The sequence below is a fragment of the Aquila chrysaetos genome, chromosome 10 (genome assembly GCF_900496995.4).
Source record: "Aquila chrysaetos chrysaetos chromosome 10, bAquChr1.4, whole genome shotgun sequence".
Classification (NCBI taxonomy): domain Eukaryota; kingdom Metazoa; phylum Chordata; class Aves; order Accipitriformes; family Accipitridae; genus Aquila; species Aquila chrysaetos.
Window position 1 is genome coordinate 18,672,605 of NC_044013.1, and position 12,037 is coordinate 18,684,641.

General features: G+C 44.1%; 1 protein-coding gene across 7 annotated transcripts in view; it reads left to right on the plus strand.

Moving 5' to 3' along the window:
* PID1 (phosphotyrosine interaction domain containing 1) overlaps positions 1 to 12,037 on the plus strand; it is a 105,533-nt gene that overhangs the window by 24,674 nt on the left and 68,822 nt on the right. The window contains exon 1 of one of the 7 annotated variants that reach the window (XM_030028993.2): positions 9,814 to 9,838. The exons of 4 other annotated variants lie outside the window; for them this stretch is intronic. The gene's annotated coding sequence lies outside the window, so the exon portion shown is untranslated. Of the gene's footprint in view, positions 1 to 9,813; positions 9,839 to 10,510; positions 10,535 to 10,662; positions 10,687 to 12,037 lie in introns of those variants that run through there. 2 more of the 7 variants (XM_030028995.1, XM_030028996.1) reach the window with 2 other exon arrangements.

The window sequence follows — 12,037 nt, forward strand, 5'->3', positions numbered from 1 at the left end:
AGAATCAGAAGGAAGGATATTTTGAAAATTTTACGCTGGTCCTCTCGATAGTTAGGCTGAAAGGACCTATTGAGCTTGGTACTGTGTGTTTGAGAAAATCCCGATAGTAAAGACAACTTTGGTGCCTGCTGCTAAAATGAACTGCTGGAGGGATGTGCAGTGCTGTTAGAGTGCTGGGCCGTTAATTTTTCTCTTGGGCAGCAAGGAGCGAACCCAGCAGTGACTCCCGAGGCGCCCGAAGCCCGGTGATCCTCCAGCCGAGGACAAGGCACAGGGGTCGGCCTGGGCTCTGAGCCTGTCCCCTTCGTGGGCTGGGCTGCCCCTTGGGAACTGGATTTGTGACCCTGGCTCCCCCCGGGCTGTGCAGCACGGCCACCAGCAAAGCTGCCTGTTGGGATACGTGGTTGGGGTGACGGGGGAAGCGGAGCCCTCTCTGTCGCATGCTTTTTGGTGGAGCGTCAGTGCCAAGGTCTGCAGAAGGGATGTTGCTTTCTGGTAGTTGGGAGACGACACTTTGATAAATGTGTGTTAAATCACTCAGATTTAAGAATGCAGTCTTACTTCCATGCCTTTGAATCCATTAACTTTTATCTTGCCATTTGAGATGGCAATATAACTTTTCAGTGGTTTATAAGGAATGTTAGGAAACATTTGTCTGTGAGTGACTGTTTTGTTTTGATCAGGTGTTTAGAGGCTCTTTTTTCATTAAAGAGCCTGAAGCTTCCTGCCAGGATTTGTAACATTTTCAAAGGGCAACGTTTTACATTTGTACCTCTAAAATACAGAGTTGCTATAGAAGGAAGAGTTGCACAGTTTGAAAGGCTACAGGAGCTGAGGTGGGTCATGCTGTCGCCTTTTCCTGCAGATCAGCATTGCAATATTTAGTTCTTTCTCTTTCTTGTAGCTTTGAGGTTGCATGGAAGTCCTTGTACCTCCCCTTCGCTATCCAGCAGCTTCTGGCTCGGTAACGGGACACGCTTCCAAGGAGTTACCCCACTGCAAAGACTTGGGATTTTGTTTTCCTCAACAGTGACAGAGTTCAGATCATTTCCTTGTGGTGTCCAGGGGGGACTGGGCCTGCCTGGTGTAGGAAATAGCCCCATCAGAAATACCAGGCTTGCTGCAGGGTCTGTGGAGGTGAAGGGCGGCCTTTCTGTGCATCACGGTGAGTCTGGGACCAGTCTCTAAACAAATGAGACGACTGCCTTTCATAATCAAGGGTCATGAAAAGCCCTGGCACTTCAGGACAGTGAAAAAGTATTCACTGAAATTCTAGTTAGCCACTGCTTAATTGTTCCTTTTCTGAAGACACTCTCCCACATCCTTCTCAGGTTTAAAATGCTGACAAGTTTCAGGCTGCAGAAGTGGTGGAGCTCGTCTCCCCTAAGGATAGTCACATTTGAAGAGATCGTAAGCTGCAAGTGATAGCTGAAATGAGTTATGGTAAGATCTTCACCTGGAAAGAGACATCCCAGAGCTGCAGCTTAGGGATTTCACCCCCATGGTCGGCCAAGCTCCCACCAGTTTTCTGAGCTTGGGACAGGGCTCCAGCAGGTCAGAGCAGGGGTCTAGCTGTGCGGGGCAGCGAGGTCTGCGTAGGTATAGGTATCTGGAGATGTTTGTCAGAAAGGCAGAATCTAAGGAGGCTTTGGACTAACGTAAAATGCTTTGTAGAGATGTAGAGCTTCTGGGAGTAGGAGGAGCAGGTCAGCAGCTGGGGACCAGAGAGGTCCAGGAGCGGTCTGGGGTCAGGCACAGCCCGGGAGCCCCGTCTGCAGAAACTTTGCACTGAAACAGCTCACTTCTGGTTGGTTTAAATTATTTTCAGAGGGCATTTATATTGTTTTTTTAGGTTAGGATTTTTATTTCTCAACATCAGAAGTTATTCATGCTGCTTACATGATCTTAGAAAACTAGGCACATGCAGTGGGCAGCATTGATGAGGGAAATGCCTGTACCTTGTTTGTTCTGAAGTTTACTGCACCGATTCTGGAAGTAACAGCCTGACCTTTCGTTCCTCTGTTATGGTCTGAGGGCGTTCTTACGTGGATGTGGAGCTTTCCAAGACAAACCAAGTGAATGTGGTTTGGCATTTAAATCACTAATGTTGTATCAAGCTAGAGAATTTCAGAAGCCATTAATGTCTGAAGAGATGTCATTTTGTTCACTTGGGAATAAACTTTGCTCCTGTCTATATGTGGGTCTTTTTTTTGGTCCAAATTCAGGTCTTGAGAGTGTTGGTATAAATCTAAGTGCCATTGCTAATGCCAGTGGAGTTACTCTGTGTTTCTTTTACTCTGATTGAATTTATAAGTCCAAATCTTATCTGATTTTTTTCTTCCTTTTCTTTTTTTAAAGAGTAGATATATGTGACAAGATTTAATGTCTGAGAGCTGAACTGAACGTTTCTGTATGACTCTTCAGAAAGCGTGTGTTATTGAAGTCGCTCTGGACCGGGTCCTAACGCTGTTTGGATAAGGGGCTGCTACGTATCAGACAGAGGAAGGTCTGTGTCACGCTGTGAGCTCACACCCCACTTGCTTTGGGGTGGGGGGAAAACCGCTTTACAAAATATTTATGGAAGTGTTAATAAGCCTCACAGTCACACGGTTCCTCCCCTCTGCGAGGGGAAAAGGGAGCCTGGGTCCCTCACAGGAGGGTCGGCGTGGGGCCATGGCGGCTGCCCCGGCAGCAGGCTCAGAGCATCACTGGCTGTCAGCCCCAGTGCCCCACAGTGCCCGCAGCCGCCTCCCGGCACAGCGTGCAGCCTGCTGCCCGGCTTCGGAGCCTCAGCAAATATTTTCAGCTGAAAATCGTATTTCTTGTTTGCGAATCCAGTCTGTTCCTGAGGCCTTTTCTTATTTTCATATTTTCTTGTGAAAACTTCATATATTTGTTTCTTCAACGGGTTTAAAATGCCCACTCTGCTTTTTATTTTTTTCAGCATTTCTCAGGAACAAAAAAGTGTTTCTTACCCAGCAGCCCTCATTACACAGCTGAAGTTAGAGAGCAGTCTGCCTCATCCTGGGGAAAAAAACATTGTTCCTAACATTTTCTTAGTTTCAAATCCAGACATGGGACAACAGGAAAGTGCAGTCATATTCTTCCCCGTTACCCCAGAATCTATCGGGTGATTTTTAATTTTTTTTTTTTAATTTTTAAACAGCTTTCTGGGAGGTTTTAAAACTGGTATCCTTACTGAGCTTTACAACTTGGTATAAAACTGCATAAAATCAGACTGAAACATTTGCTTTAAAATAACCTAGTCCTTACAGTGCCATACCAGTGCCACATGTGACTTCCCATATTGGTGGTAAAGCGATGCAGTGAGTTTGAGGAGTCAGATAACGAAGATAGTCACTGTTAATCGTTGCAACTGTGCTGCAAAGCCATCAACACAGAGCCATTATGGCTGTGTAATACAGTTTCCAGAAACATTACAGTCTTTGTAGCATCCCAGTTAGTAGATGTCAACAGGCAGCAGTACAGTTTTATTTAAGATAGTTTAATTAAAGCCCTTTTGTTAGGACTCTCCAGCTAAAGGAGCAGGTGAAGGCTCCCTTCGCATTGCCAACGGGATTGACTGGCCAGGGAGGGAGCAGGGCTGTCGGGACCACTCTGCGGGACTTGGCGACTATTTTGCAATGGGAACAAACTGACACAGCACAACTTGTCCATCTGTTGGAGGTGTGAAGGAATGACTTTCAAGCATATCATCACCTCCTTCATGTAATCAGTTTTTCCACTTGGAAGGAGGTCATTGCAGTGCCCACAATGTGAAGGTGACGTTGTATACTGGATCCTCTATGCTGTGCAGTGACGTTACCCTGGTGAACAGAGGGTGTGATGCTGTCTGCACCAGAATAACACCACTTGCTTTGCCCGGGTGATTCACAATACTTGGCATCGTTGTCACACTCTTTGGCCCTTCTAGTCCTCCCTGTGTACAGGCACAAACAGGGTACAGAGTTGCTAACGTCCAGACCGCCAGCAGAGCAGGGATTTGGGCTGGCAGTGCACGCTGTTGTAGAGAATTGGGCTGTAATCTTGTGCTTTGTAAAATTCTCATGGATGCGGTGGTTTGTACGGGTCCAGCCTTCGAACGAGGCTTTGGAAGAGAGATGGGAGGTAGATGCCTGCCTGAGACTCCTGCGTCACTCAGTGCCTTCAGTTGCTTCCCTGCCTTGATAGATCTGTCCAGGAGCTAAGGGGATCCATAGCGAGAGTTTGTGCTGTAAAGGCTGTGCGGTGACTTACTGCTGGGTCTGGTTATCCCACGTGGTGGTTTACTGCACCCTTCATACAGATCCAAGGTTTGCTCTAGGAAATATTTAATGCTGTTCTGCTTCGTACGCCTGGCGGTCAAAAGGGAGTGTGGTTTTTCTAGCTAATCATCATCTCTTGCAAACTAATTGTAAGTAAAAAAAAAAAAAAAAGCAAAGAGAAAGTGTGTGGAGTTTGGCCAGTGCTTAGTAACATCTGAAGCAACTAGTCCAATGCAGTGTTATTTCTCAGACTTGATTTCACTGAACTTGTGTAGGATTTTGAAGTCTTACCCTGTGTAGCTTATCTTAACTTTCACTGTGCGGTTGTTGTTCTTTGTGAATTTTTTTTTCGAAGCCAGTGGGTCAATATAAAGAATTACTTTAAACAGTGGATGTGCGATGACTTAAAAAAAATAATGGTCATCGCCACCAGAGCTTACATTATAGATACTCCACTGGAAGTTAACAGTAAAGGGTCTAATGGGCAGGATGGTCACTGGCAGGGGTCAAATTTGCAAAGATCTGGAATATGTCTCCATTCCTGGGCAGTATTTGGTGGAGGGATGTGTCCTTCTCCTTTGGACCTGGCACAGGATGAGCAGGGTGCTTTGGATGGCGGGGAGGCTGCCCTCTTTCCTGCCATGTGAATGAGCATTTCCTTGTTTTTCTTTCTTGGCTGTTTTGCCCTTTCCTCTCCTCCGAGAGCAGCCAGACCTCAGATGCTGTGCATCCATCTGCTGAGGCACTGGACGGATGAAGGCTGGGTCCTCACCTGGGGAGCTGAAGAGTTACAACGGGGAGCAAGATGATTGCAGTTTCTAATGTGCATGTTTGGATTAATATCTTGTTAACCCTGTGTTAACCCCTAACGCCATGTGGTTACTGGTATAAATATTTATTCTTGGTATGTAGCTACAGATATGTGGTGGGATTAATGCTAAATTGTTAGTACTTAGTAGTCAGTTTAAGTAAAATCAGTTTGTCAGACTGCTTCCTTTTGTGTTGGTTTTTTTTTTAATTGGCAAGAGTATGCACAAACAGGGTTCAGATGGCCAGAGCCTCCAGAATCTCATTATCTTAATTGAAAAATGTCACCCTTTGACATTAATAAATGATTTAGCTAGTACATGATTTAGTCACTGGGGAGAAATGGAATTGACTGTTACAACCATCCTTCACTTCTAGATGATAATGATAAACTACAGCCCACAGCTCTTAAGAATTAATAGCTCTGGGTTTAGGACATTATTTTTGTATATTAGAACATCTCAATTCCATTATATTTGGTAACATTTTATTCCAGAATACCTTTACATAGAAAAATCTGGAAGGTGCACAAAGGACATCTTCCTGTATCCTCTAATGTCGCTCTTCAGCTTTTTTACAGCCTCCAGATGCGTTGCCAGGGCTCTGCCTCTTCTTTTTTTAAAAATCAAACTGTTTTGTTTCTGTTGACTATTCTTCACTTACAGGAGGAAATAAGTTGTTTAGACAATGTGTGGGGATTAGCTGTGTACTGAACTACCACAGTAAACAAGTAATTAATTCTCATCAAAATGTATACTGTGCTCTGTGTGTGGATTTTATGGAGTCTTCTGGAAAAGAAAATATTTTTCTGTCTAAAAAGCATTTCCTACCCAGTGACTAGCTGTAAAAGAAACAGCTTGAAAATATTTCCTGGCCGAAGGAAAGGATCGGTACATACTTTTGGTTTGCTATTGTGGTTAACTTCACTATGTTTTTCTAGCACTTATTCAGTTTTTCTCATTTTTATGTACCTAGTGTTAATAAACAGAGGTACAGAAATGACAGTCCATCTGAGCCAACCGGTTTGATCTTTTCTTTTGCTAACGCCGATGCTGGGATTTTGCAAAGGATAATCTGAGGATTCAGGCTTGGCTTTGCTTCTGTTTGAAATGACTGTTAAAATACTGATGACTTTGCTGCTGGATCAGGGGCCTAAGAGTTGCGCCTTGGGTTTTTTCCTTTTTTTTTTTTTTTTTTTTAAAGAACTAGATCAGTGGGCAAAATATAGCATTAGTGTATTGAAGGAGATAAGTGGGTAGGTCAGTGTGCCTGCTAGAGCACCGTGCACAAGGTGTGCACTGCACGTGGTTGTGCAAGTGCAAGCGCAAGCTGGAGTTTGCCATGAGATGTGTTTCAGAGTACAGCCAGTGACAGATGGGTTTTGATGACCAGCTTTTGCCTTTAGAAACAAAAGTGTAGTGTTTATTTTGTCTTCTAAACCAGGTTAGTGAATAACTCTTAGCAGTACCAGGCGACGTGCAGCTGTTGGTTTGCAGAGCGTAGAAGGTGTTTTTTATGCTGTCACCAGTCAGCAAAGGAAAGTTGGGGTTGGCAAATACTGGTATTTCCAGAAAATGAGAAATCAAAGGTGGCAAACACATATGTCCTCAGGATTTCTGCTCAGCCTCCCCATTAATGCAGAGTTTTTGCTGTTGTTGTCTGGCTTTGCCAGTTGCAGTTCTCCACGGGCCAGCGTAGGGGCTTTTGACACTTTGCGGGCAGTATTTCGCTGGCATTGCTCCCTCTTAGCAAGCTGCCCCACAAGCCCCCCGAGCTACCCATAACTCAGGAGGATGAAATTATTCTGAACTGTGAGTAGGCTTTTCCCTCTGACTTTTCCAGTATTACTCTAGTTGTTCTCACTCTTGCCCTCTCCCAGCCACCGCTCAGCAAAGCAGTGTGGTGTGTATTTGTATTTCCTAACCAGGTGCTTCCTGGGCGGCTCTGCGGTGTGGCCGTTTTCTCGGGTGTCCTGACGCTAAGGTTTCAGTGTCATTTTGCTGTTGTATTGTACTGCAAATGACTGCTTAACTTCTTGTCTGATTTCCTTTGCTGATTCCCAGCTGAGCTGTTTGCCTTCTTTCGAATCATGTATCGCTTTAGCCTGACCCTCATAGTCTGGGATTTCTGTAGTGCCTCATTTTCTATAGACGTGTGATTATGTGTGATTTTCTGCCTTAAATTGTTGTTGTTGCTTTTTTAAAGTTGGCTTTTATCTGTTACTGTCTCAGGCAACATCTAAAACTGTGATTCTGAGATGCTTGGAAAACCTGGAGGCAAATGAGAAGGTTCCTAAACTTATTCATCCCTTGCATTTGTTCATCCATGATGGTTCCCTACTAACAGCTCTGTTACAACTTTGGGAGATCAGGGGTGAAAGAAAGAACTGTTAGGGATGGTGACCTCTGTGGTACCAAATGCCAGGCTAGACAACCCCAGTGGTTCTTCGGTAGCTGCGTTCTTTGGCAAAAATAGGTTTGAAATGTTTTTGAAGGCTGGGTACAGAGTAAGACCCATAAATAGACCCTGTAAACGTGTTCTCCTGAGTTGCAGAACATCCCTCAGTAAGTCAGACCTAAAGACCACGAGCTATTCATGCTGTATACATTCATATGTGAGCGTACAGCAGTGAAATTATCACAAAACTGGAACTAAAGCAAGATGTAAATGGAAAGGCTGTGCCAATTGAAATAATAAAAAGAGGTGGCATGCCCCTACTAAATGCTGTAGTGTAATTGCTATAAAAGCATGCATGTATTTGCAATAACAAAGGTCTCGTTTCTGCAAAACTTCAGCCATATATGTATTTTGACCTACTGCAAGCAGCCACCAGTGCCCACAGGCCTGTGCGCTGCACGGTAAGTAAGGGTCTGATTTCTTGCAGGACTGAGGCCTTGCTAAGTATTCAATGTTGCAATGCACATGTATTTTTTCCGGAATTGAAAACATCTTTTATTCCCTGGGCTGAGCTGGCAGCCGGCACAGAAGGCAGTCTGCTTTATGTTTTATCAGTCCAGGGAGAAGTCCAGCTCTTGCGAGCGTATTCTCATCTGCCAAGAGCATCAATAGAAAGTTTAACTATCTTCCACTCTCTTTTTTTATTACTTAAATATGGCCATTCAGGGGAGCGTTTTAAATATGGCGAGGAAGACGTTAGTGAATTAAGGGTAGAGGGTTTAACCCCATGATTTCCGAAGCTTTGCCGGCGGCCGGCCGCTGCGGGTGGCTGGATGCTGTGTGAGGATGCGTGGTCTGTCGCGGGAGGTGCTGTGGGAGCATCCCGCCTGCTGCGGACCAGCCCCGGGCGGGCAATGCCGTCCCGCCGTGCCCCCCATGCCCCTCGGTGCGGGGGATGCTGCCTGCGAGCTGGGGCCTTCTTGGGGCACCTGCAGAGGTTTTCCTGTGGACCGTGGTTTTGGGGGAAACCCTGATTGAGACTATTGCTCTGTGCTGCCATCTATGCAGGGTGTGTTCAGAGAGAATAAGCGGCCTGGTCCCGATGCCTTAGTTAAGCTACTACGTTCATGTTAATTAGTCTAATTTAAGCTGTGATGTATGGTGTAAAAATGGGCCTTGATCATTTCGGGGCTTGGCTGAAACTGTGTGATCCAGGGCTGTAAATAAACCCCTGACAGTGAGTGAATGCCGAAGGGCTTTAGAAGGGATTTTTCAGATGATTCTTGCGCCTGTGTGTGGAGAAATGGGGATGTGTAAAAGGTTGTAGCCGAGGAAATTTTAAAAGTCTGTAAAGGCGTATTTTACTATCAGAGTTTCTTAATTATTAGAGTTCTAGCAAGAAAATTTCTTGCATAAATTGTGGCAGCCCATTTCACTAACTGAACACCAGGTTTATTACTATATGAACTCGATAATTAGTTTGTAATCCATGCATAGGCATTTCATCCTGGTGGTTTTCTCGCAGAGAATAATTTGCCTTTTATTTGTTGAGGGTGGTTTTTTTTGGTGGAAACAGAACTCCCATTCATGATGGGCACAGCAAATGTAGTAAAACACTATCATAGCTGGGATTTGTTGTACGCTATGGATTTATGTCAAGAATGTTAATGATTTGTTTATGAATAAGTGAGCCTGTAGTATTGTGAAACAGTATCTGGCAGGGCTGCTGAATGGACATTTTGAGAGCAGAGGATTCTTGAACTGAATAAGCTGTAGATATTTGTTTCAAACTAGTCATAAGTAGGCTTATGGATTTTAAACAGAAGTGTTTATTTAATGCATTATCATCGTCTACAGTGCTCATCTGGCATATGTATGGGCCACTCGATAACAAGCGAAGAGGTTGTTAAGTATTTTTTAAGGGCAGTTAATCTCCTTCTAGTGGGCTTTAGTTTAAAAATAAGGTTTTCTTCCAGAAAGCAACACGAAGCCTTAAGCAGAGCAGTGTGATCTTTGCAGAGTCGGTGTGGATCAAGAAGGTACCCTGGATTTGCAGTGTCTCACTTGTGTGTAGCACCTAGTTTAGCAGAGCCACCACTTGAGTTTCCTGATGGAATTATCACTTGGCTGCCATTATGTTGTATGGTCCCAAATACGCACCTTCCTAACGAGGGCTTGGGAAGGGTTTACTGCTTTCTTCTGATCCCTGTTTTCTTGGAAGGATACCTACCGATGGGTAGGAGAGGTGGTTTATTCCCATCATGTGAGTCCAAAGACTGTTATCTCCTGTGTGTTGGAGAGTACTTGTGAGAGGTGAAACACAGTCCCTCAAAAGAAGAATTTGGGGACTGGATTGAACTCCATCCCAGGTAACGATTCCTTGCTTTGCCTGTTATAATTTGCATGGTCAAGGTGTGGGGTCTAATCACTGGGATATCAAATCAACTGACCAACAACTGATGTCCAGCAGCACAAAGTGAGAGCTCTGTCACTGTTTTGGACTCGAGTCCTTAATCAAACTAATCTGTGACTTTTTGTGCTATGTAAACATCATAAAGTTTCAAAAAAAACATTCCGATATTTATCTTCTCTCCGACCATCCTTCCTGTAATGAGTTTTATAGCTGTTTAAATGGGTGCAAATGCTTAACCTGAAGAAGGGGTTGTCACTCAAGTGGGATTCATGCATTTTTAAATGCAGCTAAGCCTGTTGGAAAAACTGCAGGTAGAAGACGACGTGTTTATTGCTGTAGCAGGAAGCTTTGACCTGTGACTTCATGCACCATGGGCATCTGAGCCCAAAACAGAGGGACTTCAGAGCTGGATTCGGGAAGTGTCAGAGGCAGTTGGTATTGTGCATCAGGGCTGCTGCGTGGAGCGTGACTAAACTCCGCCCGATAAATTATGGCATTTCTTGAAATAGTGCCTTGTACTTTTTAATGTGTTGGGCTATCAGCTCTGCATCAGTGGATGGTTAAAATGAAGCAAGAATTGCTTTAACATTAAAACGGTGCCTGGAGGACTTCTCTGAGAACTTGCTCATGATTATTAAGTGAATATAATACAGTAAGACAACCTTGCTTCTTTGCTGTGCTTTTTTCATACTGAGTGCGGTTTTGAAAGTTGAAACGTGTACAGATGGAAAGTAATGTTCAAATGGGAATGTCTTTGGAAGCTGTGCAGTGCTCTCTCCCTTTGAACGTGGACAGGGAAGAGAGGTAAGACACAATTTATTGAGATACAGCTTTTATAGAACAATTGGATTTCCTCTAAATACGGTTTGATTGTGTGCCAAATGGAAAAGAGGCTGAAGCCAGAGCACTTCATGTGTGGAACTGGAGAAGAATCTCTCTTCCAAACCGAATGGGCTGGGGAAAAGTGAGCCTTGTATTGCTTGTTCCTTCTGTCATGTATGTACACATACAGCTAAATAAATGGAAAGATAGCCACCCTCTGTGACAATTGATGATGATGATGAAGCAGCCATGGGGGCAGTCGGGCGAGCTACAATCTAACCTACTACAGGGTAACAACACCCCAGCAGTGTTTTATGCAACCTAGGGCAGGTGGCATGGGTTGCCGTAGGTATCTCTGCCAAGTTACCACTGATTTACCCCTGCATCCTGTGTGTGTTATTTCTTCGATGGTGCATTTGTTGCTTACCCTGTTTTCAGAATTGTCTCCTGTTTCTTCCTCAGAATCATCTCGTCTGAGATGGTATTTCAGCAAATAAATAGTCCACAAGCTGCATGTTACTGCCATTCTCAAATACCGCAGCACACATTCAGGGAGGAAGGCAAGTAGGGAAACCGTACTGGAGCTGATGAACTAATTTGTTCTCTAGAAAGATGCTTGCGCTCTTTTCCCGCTCAGATACATACCACACCATTAAACACTATTGGCAGCTTTACAGTAAACTGCATTTGTGATTTGTCTACTGTGTAAGCAGAACAGGCAATCCCAAATCTGCTTCAGGAACAGCTTTACTCTGCTGGGTTGGGAATATCAGTGATAGCCACCAGAGTCTGTTAATTTCTGACTATAATGGTGATCAAACATGAAAGTGGAAGTGCTCATGTTGTAGGGCAGGAGTTGGAACTAATCACTTTTCTACAGATGCTACAGGGAAAATAGATTATAACCACAGCCGTGTTTCATGTGCTAGTTGAAGCTGGTTCCCTTTTAATCTTTATACTAGTGATGGAGCAGTGAATAGAATAGAATATAATGGTTTTCAAATTATTTCTAATCTTTATTTCTACAAATTAATTCTTTTTAAAAATCAGTGTTTAAGCAGACGTGCTTGTCATATAGTTTTTCATTGTGCCACAGTCAAAACCCATGGTCATCCTTTATGGATAACTACTGCATACACTTGCTTGAACAACAGAAAATGTTCGTAGTTTGTGTTCCTGTTTCTGCAGGGACATGCTGTACCTCTCCAATCTTTGATTTTCTCTGTTGTGCTTGTGGTGTGGATGACACTGAGATGCACGTGATACTGAACCAGCGCCTAAAGACAGGAAAAAGCAAAACGTGGAACGCTTCAGTTATGGTGGTTGCTGGATT